Below are 20,032 nucleotides of genomic sequence, written 5' to 3' on the forward strand. Positions count from 1 at the left end.
GCGGTAAAGCTATTGCATGCTATGCCTTCAAGCACATACCTCCGCGCCCGTCGGAGTGGGGAGCGTGAGGTTTTTCGTTACTAAATTTCTGGATTCGGTCCCCGCGCTCAAGGCCCGCGATAGAAGCTATATGCAATAGCTTAATAAATAGCATTTTAAAGATACACTTAAAACCAAACAAATGGAAACACACTAGTCCGATAATTTGATCGATACTACAACCGACAGGCGATATATTATCATCCAGAAACCCTCATCATACAATTGTACGGAACCCATTTGAAACCAGACCCGATGTCCGCTTGACGGAGGTCACTGAAATATGAACTCTTTTATCTTAACTGTGGCTTTACTTGCCTGCACTGTACGTTATCACGTATTTTTGAAAAGGCTGATCTTTAAACCTAAAGAAAACTAAATCTAGTTTCCAGTAGGAGATATTCTTACAGCATAGTCCGAATATGATTTTATATTCAAATTTATTAATTTCGATTTATGGAATGAACTCATTCCGAAATTTACAAATTTTGCATTAATATCTATACTAATATTATAAAGCTGAAGAGTTTGTTTGTTTGAACGCGCTAATCTCAGGAACTACTGGTCCGATTTGAAAAAATTCTTTCGGTGTTAGATAACCCATTCATCGAGGAAGGTTATAGGCTATAATATATTATCATCACGCTAAGACCAACAGGAGCGGAGCGACGCGGGTGAAACCGCGGAGCGCAGATAGTCTATTTATAAAAAAGTGCACATAGCATTTGGTAAGATGATGGTAATATAATATAATATTTATACATCTGTCCCACACCCCACACGGGAACGGGACTTCACAGTGTTATATTATTCTCTCATTGAAATAAAGCCTTACATGCACATTAAACCGTCCCCGCTTTAAAATGAGGAGAATAAAATAAATCGCCTTGAAGTTAAGTTAATTCTCAGCGCATTACGAGCCGTAAATATAATTTCTAATGCAATAAACAAAGCGGCCGTAACATTTAATTTGTAGGAAATGCTTTGAATTAACTACTTCATACATCGTGTGTATAACAACGATTCAGTACCGACTAGACTTCATTGCAAGTCCGTATAGGTAACAAATTATATTCTATTACTACTAAGGAAATAGTTTGTGAAGATAGATAGATTGTTTATTATAGTGAAGTGAAGTCCCGTGTCCCTTAGTGGGGTAAGGGGCAGATGCATTATACATCTGTTTCACTGATCGATTTTCTTTAGGGACTAGTAGGTGATCAGCCTTCTGTGTCCTACCAGACCAAAACATTTTTTTTCTTCGTCTCCACCGGGAATCGAAACCAGGACCCCTCGGTGTTACGCTCACGCGTCAACCACTGTACCGAGGAGGCGGTCGTTCCGTAAAATTATACGTATAACATACACAAAATAAAAGCGGAAGGGATTGGTTGAAATTTGGCACTGAATATAATAAGAAAAACTACAATTAGCTCGACACTTTCGCTTAGAATTAAGATATTTTATTTAAATATATTATCAACGGGAATGAATTTTATATCTCCTGAATTTACTCTACATAACATTTCGGTTTATATTGCATAATATAATATATGTGATTGCTTTGAACGTTATCTATTCTGTATTATTTACTTTTTGTACTATTCAGCGTAAATAAACATTGCTAAGTCTACAATTGTACCGTCTCTTTTTTTTAATTGAAACTCTACATTATAAACAGCTTATTAATATGCATATTATATTACTAAGTTAATAAACAGCTTCGTAAAGTATATTTATATAATAATATTTTCGTAAAAAAAACAGTCCATAACAGACTTAACAATTACAATTCCCGCGTCCATCGCACACGACACATCGTGGACGCGTCGACTTTTTTACTTCGCCACTTTATTTATATTTCGTTTTGTTAAAACGCTTTGTGGTTTCTCTCTTTTCGAAACACACGTGTTTTGAAATTTTAATTCGGGACCGAATACTTTTTGTATGTATTTTTTATGTATGATTGTTATAGAAGTTAGTTTTGACTATTTTTTCTATCTGATTTTCATAAGTTATTCACATAAATGATGATAAATGTATAACCCGGCCGCACGCACGAAAAAATATGACTCATGCGGCGTTACCTCGCTCTGAGGCGTTCCATGTAAGGCTTGAAGTGCAAGCGAGAGCGCGGAACGAGCGACAAAGAAGCACAATCGGCCGATGTCACGTTCAACTATCGTCAGTAAACCGACTTTACAGACAACCAATTTTTTAGTCTTAATCAAGTTATTCCTCACATACAATCATAGTCTAAACTGTATTTATAACTTTTAAAACCCTCAAGTCAGGAAGCACACGAACAACATAGCAATATGAAAATTAAACAAAAACTATCAAACTACACGACCATAAAATCCTTGCCCAAGTAAATTATCGAATCACTGAGTAAATGGAGATAAAAGTTAACGTTGGTTGTGCGTGTGAAATGAGCAAATATCTTGTTTGTGAATACTCCGCGTGTATCATCATACACGCGGAATGGCTCATCAGCCAATTTAAAGTTTATCTAGGCTGCCAAGTTTTACGCGTTTATGTTGAGATTTGTAAATCTCTGTTTAAAGGATTGTTATAAGTTTTAATGTTCAAAGTCCAGTTTAAAAAGGCCATGATATTGATGATGGATTGTAATTTCGTTCGACAGTGTGATAGTGTCGAGATTATTTCAAGGAAGCAGTAAAATATATGCAAAATATGATCTTACATCTAAAGTTTTGTTATAAGTAAAAAAATTGTATTCAATAAAATTGTACCTATTTGTAATGGAAATGAATTAGATCTACTGCATAATACAATCGTTCCATTATTTTTTTATAAGTTTCATCGCACGATAAATAAATGTCTTCTTAAAATGTTTTTTAGGTATATTGATATCGTCGTCGTATCGTCCGTCGTAGATTATAATAACTCTAGAGAATAATAGAAATTGTTACCTTTTCTATCCTGTGCAATATGATAAGGATGGCTTAATTCGAACCCCACCCTATTAGTCCATATCCTCATCGACAGTATCATCTTACCAACATAATGAAGGATTAGAAATAATACCAAGTCCTCACTATCAGTTACTTACTATCAGTTATCAGTATTTTATCTATACTAATATTATAAAGCTGAAGAGTTTGTTTGTTTGTTTGAACGCGCTAATCTCAGGAATTACTAGTCCGATTTGAAAAATTATTTCAGTGTTAGATAGCCCATTTATTGAGGAAGGGTATAGGCAATATATCATCACGCTAAGAACAACAGGAGCGGAGCAATGCGGGTGCAAAAGCGAGCAATCGAACTGTTGGTTAGCCTTATGGTAAGTGATCACCACCGCCCATGAATGTTTGCAGATGTAAGGCCGCTGCGAATGCGTTGTCCTCTTTAGGAGTAAGGGATAGGGAAAGAATAGAAGACGGGAATAATGGAATAGATTGGGAAGCGAAAAGGATATGATAATCGTCGGATCAGAACACGTCTAAGTTACCTCAGAATCGTTCTGAAATATTCATTTGATCACATCTCGCTGTATCGCTTTATCGAGTGTGAGAATTGAGCTGAAATAAAGGATATACTTAGTATCCTTTATTCAATGGGAATGAATTTTAAAATAAATTGTATTGTATTTGAGAATATTCGAGTACTTTTATGTGTTGGTGGAATATATCGAATGTACTAGACAATTTGATGGTATCATTATGATTATATTTAATGTTTTAAAATCTTTATTTGGCGCTGCTAGTTGAAAAATCTAAAGGGTACGACGGCGGGGAAACGTAGTAAAATGAAAAGTTCATGAAAATAGACCAATATCTTATATTTAATTTAACAAAATAGTTTAATATTATTTTTGAAATATTGTAAACCAAATAAAACGAACAACATAACTTACAAAATAAATACAAACACACTACAACTAAAATACCGCATGACTTCTATCAAATGTTATTTGAAAAGTTTAAAGATGTAAGTATTTATTAAAGTACAGCAATATTTCCTCAAGTAGTTGTGAATCAAAACACGTTCCGAAGTAGGTGAAAGATATATGAAAGTATTACGGCATCCTACGATAAGTCCAGCTTTGCTAAACTGGCTAGGGATTCGAACCGGCTATGGATAATATAAATTATGTAACATTTATGTTGGCTATAGAAACGATTTTAAATATCTTAAGATTCTATTGCACGCCTCATAAGCGAAGCGTTGAGGTGGGTACTACTGTCACTTCGCGCAAAACATCTGATTTTTCAAACTTAAAATGTCTTTATGTATCATACATTGCACTTGTAAGATAATACATACACACACATATTAAGAAAAAACACTATTTTTAACGTTCATGATATTTTTGATGTCATTTTTGTTATTTAAACTAGTTAAAAAACAGTTTAAAAAAGTTCTGTCTTGGACGTCCGTGTGTCTGTATGTGCGGATCCTTTTTCTTGTTAACACGATAGCGACTGAAATACTTTACTAATCGAGTCTTTTTTTTTCTCTTACGCTTGAGTATGCTCAGGAATAGAACCCTTTCATTTTTCAGGGTCTGATTCGATGTGGTTTAATTGTTATTAAATAAACAAAAATAATAATTAATAAATAATTATTAAAAAAAATTATGAGGCGTGCACTTTTGGATTTTCCAAACTATTTTAGAATATATTGTATGAAGATCTTGTAACGTGGTGACTTAAAGGTCTTAAATAAAACTTATAAAAGTTTAGTTTAAATGGATATAAGATTAATGGTGATGTAAGATTAATGATGATGTGTTAGAATAATAATAATTGTGAACGCATCCTTGTTACGGTTTCACCTATTGCCGAATAATTGAATATTATACTCTGCAGATCTAGCAGGCAATGTCCTTTTTTAAACAAGACAAAAATCTACAAACAAAAAATAAGTAGCGACTAGATAGTTAGATACAATTATAATTATCAATTTCATAAACTTAAGATTAAACTACACAATTATTCTTGATTATAACAGTATGACTTCGAGAAATCAAAAGAAATCGTCTCGCTCAATTTGGAAAAAAATCTCAAATTGGAATCTCGAGAGCATCAACATAATTATGGCTCAGCTAGATAAGGATATTTTGTTTGTTGCTCAAGTCGTCAGTACCTCATTAACGTTTATAGCCGAATCAATTCAAATACGGACCAGTTTTTTATCTTTACTTATAATATAAAGTTGAAGTGATTGGATAGACCTATTTCAAAAATCTTCAACAGCTCAAATGTACGCGATGCTTGGGTGTAGATATGTGAACCACGGGAGAAGCCGGGCTATAAAAGTGTGTAAGTTGTGCCTGAAAATTGTAAATTAATGATAATTTTCAGGCACAACTTACACATCCCATTGAAATATGTTTTAATGTAACATTTTGTGTTTTTATTAAAATAAAAAATCGTGATGAACATAAAATTCATTCATGAGACAGTTCACTAATTGTGTGCTTTACAAAACTTGTTTTTAAATCTAGTAAGTTTTACAACACCCTGTACTATAATTCAAGATGCGATGTAAATTGGCTATGGATGGAGCGATCTTAGTGATGACTCTGCTAACAATATTATGCTCACAGTTCAATGTACTGCAATCCTGATGTCTGTTGTGATAAAATGTTTGCATTTGCAAGTTTTTTCACTTAATATTTAGATGGTTGAATCTTGACTCAAAACATGAATAAAATGAGCATACGAGTGAATAGTGGTATAATTTAAACGATTTAATACGATGTACATGATTCAAAATAATTTTTATTTAGGTTTAAATAGTAGGTACTTTTCCAATATATTACATTTATTTTGATAGTATTTGCAAGATATTGAAAAATCAATAACAAGTGACAACCGACTCTACTCTACCAATGATTTTATTGACTGTGAATTATTCTGACTTATTTTATGCTGATTCAGAATTACTTTTTCTTGTGTTTTATTAAAATACTGAATGAATGCATTTAACAACACCCTGTATAACGCTCCGGGAGAACAAGTTATAAATAGTGTGGCGAGAAATGGAGACATTGATAAAGTTTACTATATTTTCCACGGAAGGAAACATAATTTAATGTCGGAAAATATATGCAAACGCATTGAAATGAATTCTAAGCATTTATCTTAGTTGTTATTAAGTACATAAACAACAGTGTGAGAAAGATTTCGACTTGATCTTTCAAACGTAAAAGGTAAAGAATGGTTTATCTTTTCCTTTTGCCAATTAAATTAAAAATATACCTCGACTTACTTTATACGGATAGCGTTTAAAGCTTTAAGGAGGCAAAAAAATATTCTGAAGAAAAAGGAAATCCAACCTACTTGTAGTATTGTAAATATGAGATGATTATATCGCAAATTTTGCTCAGATTATATTTCATGTGTTTCTATTCTATCTAAGAAAACTATCCTCATAACCATAATAAAACAGTAGATGGGATCGAATCCACTTTCTGATGCATCATTCCGAGTCAATAACCACCACCCCACATACATACAAGCAATTGAAATATCATTTGTAAACGCAATACAAAGTTACACATAGTATTCGCTAACGGCATTAATATTTTGATAGAATCGTGACGTCACAACAAAATATATACAATCCGTCATATCCATAACATTTGACAGTATCTCTCGCTACCAAATTGCTTGCACAGATCCCAGAGTTTATAGTACACTATAAAATATTCTACCTAGTACATCTTAAATTCAGTGGTTTCGCGATCCAGAATTTATTAGCCATGTTAGATGCACTACTCCGCAGATGTGGAAGAGTTATTGTTATAAAAGAAAATTGCTTTATTTAAATATTGTTTTATCTAGTCGTGTGAGATTTAATACATTCGTGGGTAAACTTTATTGTAGCGAGCGTTTTGAGGGATTTATTTTAAACTGTGTTTGAATTTAATAGAACTGGTTTCGATTTGCAGTTTTAGAGTGTGAATGTAATATTTATGTGAGACATATAGATATCTAGTTTAGGTTAAGTTTCATACATTTAAAGTGTAAAAAACATATGACTAGATGTCGTTTGCAATATCAACTGCGTTGAAAATCACAATTTTACGGGCAACTCGATTTTTGGGTTTCTGTTTTCACTTTTTATAGAATTTCGTTATAAATCTGTTAAAAAGCTTTTAATTATTTAATGTTATTCGTCGCTAAAATTCATTATGGCTAAGATTAAATAACACTAAAACCTACCAAAGTAAGAAATTCAATTTATATTTTCTCTTTGTAAAGATGCTACAGTCCCAAATTAAAATAATAAGTACGTTTCATTTCTCCTTATTTAATGCTTTCTCGAAGTTTCCCTTTTTATACAAACTTTGAATGTTTTTAAAGCAAATAAATGTAAATTTTAAGAATATACATTACAAATGGAAAATGTACTAAAAATTTATGATTTTTATTAGTGTACAGAATTTATGCTTTTTCTGGCTTGACCTTAGAAATAGCCCCATGTGTTTATACTAATCTCTATCTATTCAGTGAAGCATGCAAAGAAAATTACAAATATTAAGTTTTTGGACATTTTACATAATGCTGGGACTTATCTGGTATTGGTCCGGGTATCAAAAAATCAGTTTAGTAGGTAATTGTACTGTAGAAGGGTAGCAAAAACGTTTTTTTAACATTGTAAGTGAATAGACTTTCAAAATATTATGTTAAAATCGGTGAGGCTCTTGAAACCAACCCAGTTAAATACACAGTACAAAATAAAACAAGGTGATATTTACTCAAGTAGTGAACAAAATTTGTACTTTCATTACTCCGTATACTGTTGTCACGCAAACGTCTTCAAATGAAAAATTCAGTTGAACACTCCTTGTTAAACGTTCAGACCGACAGAGACGAAATTACCGAGTACTTGGACCCTTTGGATTCAGCTAGATTAACGGTTGCTAAGCAACCTGACCTCATTTGTTTTAATTTTCTATTCAACTACGTAACCGGGTGTACTTTATTAAACCTTGCTTTATAACATAGTTAATCGTTCATGATGCAAAGGCCAATGACGAAATTATCACCCGAGTAAATAGTTAATACAAAGTGACAATTTGCAATAAAAATGCCTAATGCCATAAAATAGTTATGCCGAGTTTTAATATAATTAAAAATAGAGCTGAAACTCATGCAAATTTAATTTTTATTACTTATTATATAATTAAATAATCACCAAGAGTATGATTCTGTAAACTAGAATCTAGATAATAGATTGTGAGGAGAGTGAAAGGTCCGGCGACATAGCGCCATCTCTATCGCTCTCATACTTTCTTGTGAACACGAATTTTCACAAAAGTTATTTACAAATAATTAACTGTTCTTGTAAGTTTAGTTTTTTGTTGTATAAATATTAAAATGTTTAGATAATACACTAATCACTTAACACAAAAGCGGGAAAATCGTTTAGTAATATAAATCGAAGCTGTAATTGGTAAAGTTGGTTAGCGAGTTCCTTATAGAATTACCGCGGAATTTCTCACCGTGATAAATTAAGGAACCTCAAGTCAAACGGACTTTAAAACTTTAGAAAATGCTAATATTTACTGTAATTTTGGTCGATTCTGAAGGGAGATTTGGAAGCGCTGATGACAGTTTCCATGATTGTTTAGTGAACTACGTTGATTTGAAAATGTTAATTATATTATTTATTGTTAATTTCTGAGAAGTATAAGCTTAGTTCCTCGTACTGTATTAATACAATATTATAACACGTATGAAATAACTAAGGAAAACAATGAATGTAAAAATGAAAATCATGATATAGTATAAGAGTATCATCATCATCCCCATCAATTGTTTTAAATGTTGATTCCACATTGTTATACCGTGTTCCTACAGTTGAAATAATAATTAAATTTCCACTCTTTACTGATTTAAATTACCTACGTATGTATATTACAATTTTCTATTTAATTTCTATTCTACTGAATTTTACCGCATACTTTTAATTTAATTCATCCTGCTTATAAAGAAAACATAATATATCCTTTTCAAAAACAGAAAAAAATGTTGTGTGGTTTTATGAAACCACGGTAAAAGTGAAACTGTTCGAACGGTTCCGAACACTGCTTTGTGTAGCGCATGTCGCGTGACGGTCGGCTGCCGAGTAGGTATACCTACTCGGCAGCCGCGATACACGCGACATGCGCTACACAGACCAAAAAGTTTGAGACGATGTAATAAAAGTTTCACTTTAAAAAGGGATCATTATTATCATCCCCTCGTTGTTAAGCGAATGGTAAGATAACAGTCACATGCATATAAAATCCTATAAAAGCACTACACCAGGAAATAATGGCGAGCTCAACAAACCAGATCAAATTTAAATAGCTCCAGCATCAGATACTATTCTTGTAGATGCCGTGCCTATTCTAAAAACTCCAAGTCAAGTCAATCTGGAGTGCTTTTAATAATAGAGCATTGTGAAGCAAGAACAAATTTCCTTTACAATGGGGAAAAAATCTAAAAGCGGGGATAATTCTTGTTATTTACCTTTGTCCCGGCCACAATAGATCCAGCGAATGGCGGCCATTGAAACACGATTACTGAAGTTACGACATGCTTGCTGTTGACGCTTGTGAAATGTGTCTTTGTCACTAATAATTAAGGACGAGCAATTATCGGATAAACTTACCTGTTATCTTTTATAAATACATCTAACCTTCTGATCATATAAGGCTGAAGAGTTTGTTTGTTTGAACGCGCTAATTTCAGGAATTATTGGATCGATTTCAAAAATTCATACACGCCCCCTGACTGCAGAGATAATTCATGCGAATATTATAATTTAATTTATAATATTGGTATGCATTTTGCATGCATTGCATTAATATAAAATTACAATATATTACAAATCCTTTGTATAACGCATATTAATTTCCATAACATGCGTTTTAACTAAAAAGTCCCTTTTTCATAATTCCACAAATTATCTGATCACTCCTTATTTCTCTGCCAATTTCATGTGCAAACTAAATAATTTGGATCGTCAAATAAATAGATAATTTGCTTTTATGAACAAACGTTTTATAACAGCTCGTTATACTATCGATGGATTTACACCCGGTGTCCTGGGATTTATTCCTCAATCCACTTTATTTCCTTGTCTCGCTGATGCACTATTTATCGTTTGTATTTATATTCAGATCATAATATAATAATATATATCAACTCTTTATTTTAAACATGATTACGTTTGCTTATCGATACAGGAAATGTAAAACAATTCAGTGTGTACAAAGTTTTTATTTTTTACTTCATACACATACGATAGTGATTGAGGCTACTTTATATCGCAGTTAAACATTCCCAAGGGACGATCCATTTAGATGCGCATTTGAATTACTACGAAATTAATAAATTCCAATAGATGGCGCTATATTAAGAATGTCACGTGTATGACGTCTGTCAATTTTCTTTACAAAGCCGCAAGAGACAGGTAAAGAACATTATATTATCACAATATTAAATTTATTATACAAATGCAAATCAAATACAAATGCATCATTTGCAAAAAAATAGCATTTATTATGAGCTAGCACTTAATATTTATATCGCGTATATTGTTTCTGCTGCGCAAGTAATTTTCATTGGCTGCGGCGATTGTACGGCGATTTCTCAATTAAGCCGGCTATAAGACTTGCGAATATAGCCGAAACGGACGTTCGAAGCTGGCTATAATCGTTACCGTAGTCGAAGCGAGGTCCCTCTGGTAAGGTCATATTGCCCATTAAGTGGAGGGGGTAAGCTTATGGTACCTTATTAAAAACAATTCTGTCTTTGGAATTAATATGCCAAAACAACTCCAGCTAAATTGATAGTAAATTTATTTCTTGTTTTTAGACGATTCGATAGTGATAAAAACTTAATGTCAACTATAACGTGAAATCTATTAAATAATATATAGTACTAGCGGTCCGCCCCGGCTTCGCCCGTGGTACATAATATTTACGTTTTCTCTACATAAGAACCATCCTCTTACTTCAAGGAATATAATAAAAAAAGAATTATCGAAATCGGTTCAGCCGTTCTCGAGTTATGCGCTTACCAACACATTTTGCGATTCATTTTTATATATAAAAGATAACGCAACGAGTAACTAACAGTCTGATAAGAAATTTATTTTTTAATTTTGATTTAGTTGTTTATTGTTCGAGAGATCCAGTCAAGAACGGGACTTACAGGCGATATGAGAGCAGACGATGCCAGAGCCAAAGTGTGTTTATTAATTTCCTTATTATAAAAATGGTATTTGTAATCTATTAAACTCGCAGAATTAACACCCAAAATTCCAGAAGTATGTATTATTGGTCCACCGGAATCGCCTCCACATATCATCGCCAGGGAGCCACACTGTGATGAAACACATATCAAATAGGATCCAATTGGCTTTTCTGTCTCCAAACATACATTAATCATGCCTTTGAACACCTGTAATGGTTTTTTTAAAGAATAAGTCGAAGACACGTTCATCCTCCCGTGACCAGCTACGTATACCTCTTGTCCGATCAGCGTCTTATAATCGAGAGCACTGATAACAGCATATTCCGATATCTGTATCCGTTGTGTGCGAAGAAGGCAAATGTCGATGGTGCGTAAATTAATACTGTTGTCAAATTCGTATGCAGGATGAATGAATACATCCAGCACCTTAGAAAAGTTTCCCCGAACGGCCGATATGTGTGACCCGTAATAAAGAAAAAAATATGAACGCAGGGATTCGTTCTGCGTGCAATGAGCAGCAGATATCGCCCAAGTGGCCGAAATAATGCTGCTAACGTACAAAAAGGTTTAAATGTTTCTCTATTACCGTGTAGTTTCAAAAGTCCCCAATTAGCGACGTATGGAAACTCTCCAAGAAGAACGTCTCGACCTTGAAATATGCGCCGCCCCGCTTCACATTCGCCGCTCAAAACTACGAATAGGCAGGTTAAAAAATAATAAATCATTCTCGCACGTGTCTTAATATGTACTTGGAATATTTATGAATAAGAAATAAACACTTTATGTAAATTCATGTCGTATAATAAAATGTGTTGCAACAGATTACCTAGATGAAACTATTAAGATTGAATAGAAAAGACTATGCTTGTGTCAAACAATATTTTCCAGTGGTTGGAATCGAAAGTTTATTATCTGGTGCAATAGACGCAAGATTTTATTTTATTCGTTTTCATATCATTCCATGTTTTCATATCGTTCTATAGTTTATTAATTTTAATCGATGAAAATACAATCACACTATATTTTTTCTTTTCTAATCTTGACTTCAAAAGCATTGTAATAACTAATAAGTGAATACACACTCGATCAATTTTGAATAATAAGATTTTTTATAACGTTTGCTTATCGATGCAGTAAAATAATGTGAAGCAATTCAGTGTATCGCAAAACTTTTATTTCTTCCTGATAAAAACTACCAGTCAAAATGTTCTATTGTTGAATTTATATTTTTGGTTTTATGGCATTCAAATGCTTTATAAATATAAATTTATAAAGAATAGAAAAAATTCGATCACGAGGCGGGACTCGAACCCGCATCCTTCGCGCCATTCCGGGGCGGATGCCTTACCAACTCAGCCACTCGTGACCCGCCAGAGCAATCGAATTTATTCTATTCTTTCAGTTTTATGTGTCTGAAGGGACACACCGCGCGCCATCTATTGAGATGATTAACAACCATTTCAACCAATATGAAGCACTTTTCAGTGAATACAATATTGTAACGATGGAACACGACCTTTTTTGTTGAATTTATATTTTTGGTTTTATGGCATTCAAATGCTTTATAAATATAAATTTATAAAGAATAGAAAAAATTCGATCACGAGGCGGGACTCGAACCCGCATCCTTCGCGCCATTCCGGGGCGGATGCCTTACCAACTCAGCCACTCGTGACCCGCCAGAGCAATCGAATTTATTCTATTCTTTCAGTTTTATGTGTCTGAAGGGACACACCGCGCGCCATCTATTGAGATGATTAACAACCATTTCAACCAATATGAAGCACTTTTCAGTGAATACAATATTGTAACGATGGAACACGACCTTTTTTGTTGAATTTATATTTTTGGTTTTATGGCATTCAAATGCTTTATAAATATAAATTTATAAAGAATAGAAAAAATTCGATCACGAGGCGGGACTCGAACCCGCATCCTTCGCGCCATTCCGGGGCGGATGCCTTACCAACTCAGCCACTCGTGACCCGCCAGAGCAATCGAATTTATTCTATTCTTTCAGTTTTATGTGTCTGAAGGGACACACCGCGCGCCATCTATTGAGATGATTAACAACCATTTCAACCAATATGAAGCACTTTTCAGTGAATACAATATTGTAACGATGGAACACGACCTTTTTTGTTGAATTTATATTTTTGGTTTTATGGCATTCAAATGCTTTATAAATATAAATTTATAAAGAATAGAAAAAATTCGATCACGAAACGGTTGTTAATCATCTCAATAGATGGCGCGCGGTGTGTCCCTTCAGACACATAAAACTGAAAGAATAGAATAAATTCGATTGCTCTGGCGGGTCACGAGTGGCTGAGTTGGTAAGGCATCCGCCCCGGAATGGCGCGAAGGATGCGGGTTCGAGTCCCGCCTCGTGATCGAATTTTTTCTATTCTTTATAAATTTATATTTATAAAGCATTTGAATGCCATAAAACCAAAAATATAAATTCAACAAAAAAGGTCGTGTTCCATCGTTACAATATTGTATTCACTGAAAAGTGCTTCATATTGGTTGAAATGGTTGTTAATCATCTCAATAGATGGCGCGCGGTGTGTCCCTTCAGACACAAAAAACTGAAAGAATAGAATAAATTCGATTGCTCTGGCGGGTCACGAGTGGCTGAGTTGGTAAGGCATCCGCCCCGGAATGGCGCGAAGGATGCGGGTTCGAGTCCCGCCTCGTGATCGAATTTTTTCTATTCTTTATAAATTTATATTTATAAAGCATTTGAATGCCATAAAACCAAAAATATAAATTCAACAAAAAAGGTCGTGTTCCATCGTTACAATATTGTATTCACTGAAAAGTGCTTCATATTGGTTGAAATGGTTGTTAATCATCTCAATAGATGGCGCGCGGTGTGTCCCTTCAGACACATAAAACTGAAAGAATAGAATAAATTCGATTGCTCTGGCGGGTCACGAGTGGCTGAGTTGGTAAGGCATCCGCCCCGGAATGGCGCGAAGGATGCGGGTTCGAGTCCCGCCTCGTGATCGAATTTTTTCTATTCTTTATAAATTTATATTTATAAAGCATTTGAATGCCATAAAACCAAAAATATAAATTCAACAAAAAAGGTCGTGTTCCATCGTTACAATATTGTATTCACTGAAAAGTGCTTCATATTGGTTGAAATGGTTGTTAATCATCTCAATAGATGGCGCGCGGTGTGTCCCTTCAGACACATAAAACTGAAAGAATAGAATAAATTCGATTGCTCTGGCGGGTCACGAGTGGCTGAGTTGGTAAGGCATCCGCCCCGGAATGGCGCGAAGGATGCGGGTTCGAGTCCCGCCTCGTGATCGAATTTTTTCTATTCTTTATAAATTTATATGTTCTATTGTTTATTATTCCCTTTGATAGGTCTAAACAGAGAGTGTGAAGCAGGACGGCGAATATTCCAAGGTCGGGACGTCGTTCCGGGAGAGTTTCCATATGTCGCAAGTTGGGGTAGCCTTAAACAATATGGCAAAAAAAGGATATTCGAACCTTGTTGCACATGCAGTATCATTTCGCCAACATGGGCAATATCTGCTGCACATTGCATGGAAAAGCCACCTCTTTTAACGCAAAAAAGTATTCACTACGGCTCTCATTTACCAACAGTACCAGGAAAGATCTCTGAAGTACTCCAGGCTATTGCACATCCTAACTATGACTTTGAAGAAGGTGCAAATTTGATGAACGATATTTGTCTCTTACGCACTAAAAGGATTATAATAAAGACATATGCCGTACTCAGCGCCGTTGATTACCTAAGTCTGATCGGCCAAGAGGTGTATGTAGCTGGCTTCGGAACGACTAACGATTCTTCAAAAGTGGCTTTGACATTTTACATTAACAAACCGCTGCAAGTGTTCAAGGGTATGGTTAGTAGCTGTATTGAAAAGAAATCTGATGCCTCTTTCAGTTCTATTTGTGTTACCCCAGCATGTGGCTCTCTAGCGATGATCTGTGGAGGCGATTCCGGTGGACCCGTGATACATACATCTGGGATAGTTGGAGTTAACTCTTGGAGCAAGGTCGACTGTGAATCATCTCTTGGTATAGAAATGATTGATAAGCATTCCTTAGCTCTGGCCGCGTCTGATGTCGGTTCAGCTGTCAGCCCAGTTGTCGACTGGATCTCTCGCACTATCGCACATACAGGTTGATGACGATAGCGATGAATGTTTTACGATTTCAATAATTTATTTTTGTATGAGGTAGATAATTTTAAAAATAGAAGAAGAAGAAGAAGATAATGTTCTGTGTGTGAAGTGTGAAAGTAAAAATAATCCATACTAATATTATAAATGTGAAAGTAACTCTGTCTGTCTGTCTGTCTGTTACTCAATCACGCCTAAACTACTGAATCAATTTTCATGAAATTTGGTATAGAGATATTTTGATACCCGAGAAAGGACATAGGATAGGTTTTATCCCGGAAATCCCACGGGAACGGGAATTATGCTGGTTTTTCTTTGACTGCGCGGGCGATGCCGCGGGTGGAAAGCTAGTAATCAATAAGTACAATAATTATAAAATTATAGCTCGATATAAATTCACTTAACCACAGAATAAGAACTAGTAGCTAGGCTTTACACAGGTTTAGATGTATTTTTAAATAAATAGAGTAATGAAACATATTCCATACTTAGATGTTTTTTTTTTGAAATATTTCAGTAATAAGTAAGCACAATACACATAATACTATGATAACATTTAATTTTCAATTGTTTTATTTTTGTTTGTTTATAATCTCGTAATAACATGATAAAATTTAAATTTGTCTTTAATAAAGTCATGGATTCAAATTCCGCACCATTGTTCGAAGTCCTTGAAATTTTTAAGAAAGATCTTATCTTATAATTGTGATATCGAAATCGAGATTTCAACTTACACAGAAACTTTGCAGACAAAATAGCTGGTCGAATAATTCCGAATTCATAAAATTTTCCCTCTGATTTTCAATGTCATTATAGACTGGGGTAGAAGCCTTTGAAAATAATGAAAAGATAAAAAAAATCGCAGTCGGATGAAACCCATTAGAAAAGGAGGGGAATATGATAAAAATGTAAGGAAAAATAAATTACGGTCAATCCGAGTTCGGGAAGCGGGAGGGGGGAGCTTTTAAGAGAAAAAAATGGTTTCTCTCGATTTCCGACAAAACTACAAGTCCTATAGAAAAAAGTTCAATGGCAAAGTTGTAGGTAATTAAAAGTTCTACAACTTTTGTGTTCACAATTTTTTCACATAACCTAAAAATTTAGGTGAAAAATTCAAAAAACCAAGTTTTTGGTCTTTTATTTCTATCTACTTCAAAATTTATTTTTTTTCTACGAAATTTGGTGGAAACTTACTTTATTATGTCCCAAATACACTGTAATTTATCTGATTGAAAATATTTATTTTTTCGCCTTATTTTGAATTAATACCAAAAAAACAACCTAATTTTCAATCGAAAAGTCACCCGTCAAAATATCAGCTTTTTTCAAAAACTTGGGGTGCCTTTTATTCATTGAAATCTCTACTTTCATATGGTGTTAAAAAAATTAAACACCACTATAGTAAATGTTCTCAGGAAATGCATACAAACAGTGTGATAATGAGCTTTTACTAAATCAGGCACACTTCTTGAACTCTATATCTTCTCTTGTATCGGCTTTTCGGTAATATTTCAAAAGAAAAATAATTATCTGTTCTAAGTTTAATATTTTACAGCATATTCAAAAGCAAAATGATGTCGATAAAAACATTTCAGGTAGTTCGAGAAGTGTGCCTGATTTAGTAAAAGCTAATTTTCAGACTGTTTGTATGCATTTCCTGAGAACATTTACTATGGTGGTGTTTATTTTTTTTACACCATATGAAAGTAGAGATTTCAATGAATAAAAGGGACCCCAAGTTTTTGAAAAAAGCTGATATTTTGACGGGTGACTTTTCGATTGAAAATTAGGTTGTTTTTTTGGTATTAATTCAAAATAAGGCGAAAAAATAAATATTTTCAATCAGATAAATTACAGTGTATTTGGGACATAATAAAGTAAGTTTCCACCAAATTTCGTAGAAAAAAAATAAATTTTGAAGTAGATAGAAATAAAAGACCAAAAGCTTGGTTTTTTGAATTTTTCACCTAAATTTTGAGGTTATGTGAAAAAATTGTGAATACAAAAGTTGTAGAACTTTTAATTACCTACAACTTTGCCATTGAACTTTTTTCTATAAGACTTGTAGTTTTGTCGGAAATCGAGAGAAACCATTTTTTTCTCTTAAAAGCTCCCCCCTCCCGCTTCCCAAACTCGGATTGACCGTAATTTATTTTTCCTTACATTTTTATCATATTCCCCTCATTTTCTAATGGGTTTCATCCGACTGCGATTTTTTTTTTGTTTCAAAAATTATCTACTCTAGTCTATTAAGGCTATTGAGAATTGAGATTGTATTTGATATTCAAAATATGGCTACTTTTAAAACCAGGTATTTTAGCCCTCTATAACCTAATTTTGCAAGAAGGCGGATTATATGTTTAGAGTGCATTAGAGTGTGTTTAATTTTGATCTATTGCTTCACACCATATCAAACTCAGATCCATAATTTGTGGATTAAAGATGACGTTTACGAATACAGTGTAAATTTTGACGGTTTTATCATTCTCGAACATATTTTAATTAAGGATGTGTAACAAAATATTAATGCTAATCTGCAGATTTTGTATTGATTTTTTCTCATATTTAAACGGTGTTTCTAGATTCGCTATCTATTGTATCTGATATTCGCAATTTCAATTTAAATACATAGGTAGGCATATTTTTTTTTGTTTAGTAATAAATAAAATATTATGACTGATTCATCTCAGTAAACGTCTTCTCAAATAGTAAATGGTATCACCATAACACAATGTATTTGTACCTATTTAAATAATTAGAAATCTATGCTAAAACTTTTCCTCGGTTTCCACCGGTTAAAATGTCAGATTATTGCAAAGAAACGCTCATGAGAAGCCATTTTCCATTAGGAGATAGTGGTTGGCAAGTTATCAGTTGCATAGATGTGCAAACCGTTTAAGGACGTCGCTCACTAAACGCCTCGGGATTGATCGAGCTCGCCGTGTGAGCGGCGAGATATACGAGTACCTTTACAATGTTGCTTGCATTTATTTCTTATTTCGAGACACCTTCGATGTAGATTTTATTTTTTTCTTCTTTTGAAACATTTAGGTACATGGTCAATCATTAGGTGTTTTTGAAGTGAAAACTTCTTTAGCGGCGTTGAACACTTTTTCTGTAATGGGTATAAAATCTTAAACTCGCGTCAGGACACGTGACCTGATCGAAAAAGCGTGAGACGGATACCATTCCAAAATATCAAACATGCTCAACGTTAATAATCAAGTTTTCACTTCTGCCGGCAGTCCCGGAGTGCAACCCGTCTTTTTTTTAAATATCGATTCAATTTCGCGATTTCTATATTATAGATAAATATTTTTTAACGGATATGAAGCATAATTCATTACATCGTCGTATTTTCAACGTTTGAAACATTGAGTTCAACTGGATATAATATAGTCGCAATTTATTGAGATCTTAGAAGGTTGAAAAATACTGTTTTAAACGAGTTAAGGAGATGCTTCCTTTTCTTGGTGGATAAATGGATATAAATATTTATTTTGAGAATGCTTTTATCTTCTTCCTTCTAAATACAATGTCCTTGAGTACTTTGATATAATGTTATGAAATATTAAATAATATAACCCTATACAACGTTTTATGTTATAAGTAATTCATTAAAGACTTTGAGCTTTATATTATCATGTTAACGGTTTTGAGTGCTTCACAAAGCGTTTACTAAGCGTCAATCTTTATTAGATTTCATTTGCATTCGAAAGTTGGAACTAGAGCCATGTTGAAATTCTCAGAATATTTTTTTCACAATGTCACTGATTGGTTTGTCAGAATCCAAACTTCTTAATTAGCTTTTCACTCACCTTACATTATCTATACTTATAATAAATCTGTAGAGAGGCCAATTCTGTACATGAAATATATTAAAAAAAAAACTATGAAGGGGTGATAAGGGATCGCTACTGATGCCAAAAATGAAATCAGTAAAATTTTTGTCTGTCTGTCTGTCTGTCTGTCTGTCTGTCTGTATATTCGTTATAGAAACAAAAACTACCCGACGGATTTTAACCAAATTTGGCACAATTATTCTTCATACTCCTGGGCAGGTTATAGTAAAAGAATCATGTAAATCGGTGTAGAAACACCAAAGTTATACATGAAATACGCTATAAGTCATCGCGCGTGAATACAGAATCATGCCATAAGGATTATTTTTGTGTATCAGTTGCCGCGTTCGACGCGCTTCGCGGCGGGAGCTATAAAAAGGCGGCGGGTCTGCACCCGTCTCGCGTTGTCACGGCATCACGTGTGAACGGCTGAACCGATTTCGATAATTCTTTTCTATTATATTCCTTGAAGTACGAGGATGGTTCTTATGTAGAGTAAACGTAAATATGTACCACGGGCGAAGCCGGGGCGGACCGCTAGTAATAAATATTACTTATATTACTTAACTGATAATTCCAAATTTCGGTCTGTTTGTTCATAATATAGTACATACGTAAAATATAATATTATCATCGTATAACAAAATTATCACAATTTTTCAAAGTTACAAGTGATCCAATTTGTTTTCTTCATAACAAATAAATGTAGGTGTCAACGTTGATAAAATTTGATATAGAATCCGAATATGTTTAATGTTTATAA

The 20,032-nt window shown here is 33.8% G+C and overlaps 1 protein-coding gene and 7 non-coding genes across 8 annotated transcripts in view; 4 read left to right on the forward strand and 4 right to left on the reverse strand.

The window, feature by feature from the left end:
* Positions 1-20,032, reverse strand: part of LOC149900382 (hemicentin-1-like) — a 165,208-nt gene that overhangs the window by 27,114 nt on the left and 118,062 nt on the right. The window lies entirely within an intron of this gene.
* On the reverse strand, positions 12,552-12,627 carry TRNAS-GGA (transfer RNA serine (anticodon GGA)). Its single transcript has one exon. It is a non-coding gene; the product is annotated as a tRNA-Ser (tRNA).
* TRNAS-GGA (transfer RNA serine (anticodon GGA)) lies at positions 12,861-12,936 on the reverse strand. Its single transcript has one exon. It is a non-coding gene; the product is annotated as a tRNA-Ser (tRNA).
* TRNAS-GGA (transfer RNA serine (anticodon GGA)) lies at positions 13,170-13,245 on the reverse strand. The gene has a single exon. It is a non-coding gene; the product is annotated as a tRNA-Ser (tRNA).
* TRNAS-GGA (transfer RNA serine (anticodon GGA)) lies at positions 13,580-13,655 on the forward strand. Its single transcript has one exon. It is a non-coding gene; the product is annotated as a tRNA-Ser (tRNA).
* Positions 13,889-13,964, forward strand: TRNAS-GGA (transfer RNA serine (anticodon GGA)). Its single transcript has one exon. It is a non-coding gene; the product is annotated as a tRNA-Ser (tRNA).
* On the forward strand, positions 14,198-14,273 carry TRNAS-GGA (transfer RNA serine (anticodon GGA)). The gene has a single exon. It is a non-coding gene; the product is annotated as a tRNA-Ser (tRNA).
* Positions 14,507-14,582, forward strand: TRNAS-GGA (transfer RNA serine (anticodon GGA)). The gene has a single exon. It is a non-coding gene; the product is annotated as a tRNA-Ser (tRNA).

This window comes from Colias eurytheme, chromosome 19 (genome assembly GCF_061535395.1).
Source record: "Colias eurytheme isolate Ceu_HAF_F1 chromosome 19, ilColEury1 Martin Lab GWU primary, whole genome shotgun sequence".
NCBI classification, from domain to species: Eukaryota; Metazoa; Arthropoda; class Insecta; order Lepidoptera; family Pieridae; genus Colias; species Colias eurytheme.